The sequence below is a fragment of the Thecamonas trahens genome (genome assembly GCF_000142905.1).
Source record: "Thecamonas trahens ATCC 50062 unplaced genomic scaffold supercont1.42, whole genome shotgun sequence".
Classification (NCBI taxonomy): domain Eukaryota; order Apusomonadida; family Apusomonadidae; genus Thecamonas; species Thecamonas trahens.
Window position 1 is genome coordinate 119,826 of NW_013657638.1, and position 1,765 is coordinate 121,590.

Here is a 1,765-nt window from a genome sequence, read left to right on the forward strand (position 1 = left end):
CACTCCGAGGTACACAGGCGTGTGTATGCACAGAGATTGGCTGATGAGGGTACAAGTTGTGACGTACATTCATGCCGATGTGGAGTCAAGTGTACGGTGTTCAGCTGTGACATTGAGCAACGTTTGTTGGCCTTGCTGCCATTCGTGTGGGTTTGTACTTTGGAATTGGAGACAAAGTCGGTGGCCGGTTTGGCTGAGGAGCTGTGGAACATGCACCATATCTAGCGAGGCATACATGCCATTGTGCTGCGTACGACATACTTGCAACAAACGTGTTATTGCAGCGCAGCCAGTACCATCCCAGAGCTCTGTGGATGTTCTCTGTACAGCGACCGGGCTGTGCGGGCCAACAGCGGCCCACAGTGAAAGAAAAATTGTGCTGATTGATCCACAACTTGCCGTTTGTGGAAAAACGTTTGGACTCGCATATTGCGAGAAGGAGAGCAAGCGGTCACTAGCCGAACCGCAAGAGCGAGCCGCAGAACATGTGAGATCCAACCAGTTTACAGGCGTTAGTGTAGTTCTGTCTGAACTGTACCCGAGTCGTGGTTTACACGCACCATGTCGCCCGAAAAAAACTGGCGAGCTGGAAGCGGCACAAATGCCCGCCCGCCTTACCCGGTGAGCGGCGACTCCGGCTGGGCGACGGCCGCGGTCGGCGCCGGCCACCGTGCAAACGAGCGACAAACACCCCACCTTCCACCCGTCACACCCCATGTCGCACGCCGACGTACATGAGCTTCTGACCGAGACCAACACTCGGTTTGCCACGCTTGCTTCTGCAGTGGCGCGCGACCCGCCCACGCCGGTCCAGCCGGGCTTCTATGCAGAGACAGCCGAGGACTTTCTCCTCGCGGCCAAGGCTATGGAGACCGCCTTCCGAGCCATTGCCCGCGAGTATGGCGCCCATGCTGCAGCTCCAACCGAGGATCCTGCCCAGGCTGCTCAGCAGAAGGCCCACGGACTCAGCGATCACCTTGCCGATGCGCTGCATGCTGTCGAAGGCTGGGACAGGGTTCTTGCCGACATCGAGAGCGATCTCGTTGCCGTCTTTGCCCAGGATGCCGCCATGCCTGATCTGTGACACTCTTGCCGTGGCCCTGCCCTGGTCGCCGTCCCATGCTGTGCCTCCCACGCCCTACCGAGTCACGTTTATTCCCACGAGTCAGAGTCGAGGGAGGTGAACACGCCGGTGCTGTCACCCTCGCTCGACATGTCGTCGTCCGACGCTCCCAATGTCGACGACGAGTGCCACTCGGAACTCTCGTCCGAGACAAAAGTGCTTCCGGCGTCGAGGGCGAGCCCGATGCGGACGACCTCGTCGCTGGCGAGCACGACCTCGCACGGCTGCCGGACAGACATGTCGCTGGCAAACATGCCGCGCCCGCGGACCTCCTTGATCGTGAACGCGTTGTTTGCAAGCCGGAGCCGCTGCAGCCGCGGCGCAGACTCGAGCGCGCGTGCAAGCGCCCCGGCGCCCAACACACCCACCTGCGCGCGCTCGAGCTCTAGGACACAGAGCGCACCGGCGTTGTGCAGCTCGCTGGCGATGACCACTGCTCCGGCGTCGTCGACTTTGTTGCGGCTGAGCGAGAGGCGTGCCATCGCCGAGTGGCCCGCTCCGATCGCCTCCATCAGCGCCCGCACGCCCTCGGCGCCCGAAATCCGGTTTCCGCACAGCGAGAGCCGTGTCACCAGCGAGTTGTGCCGGAGGCCGCTGGCAAGCGCCACCAGGCCCTTGTTCTGCATCCCGGTCTTGGCCATC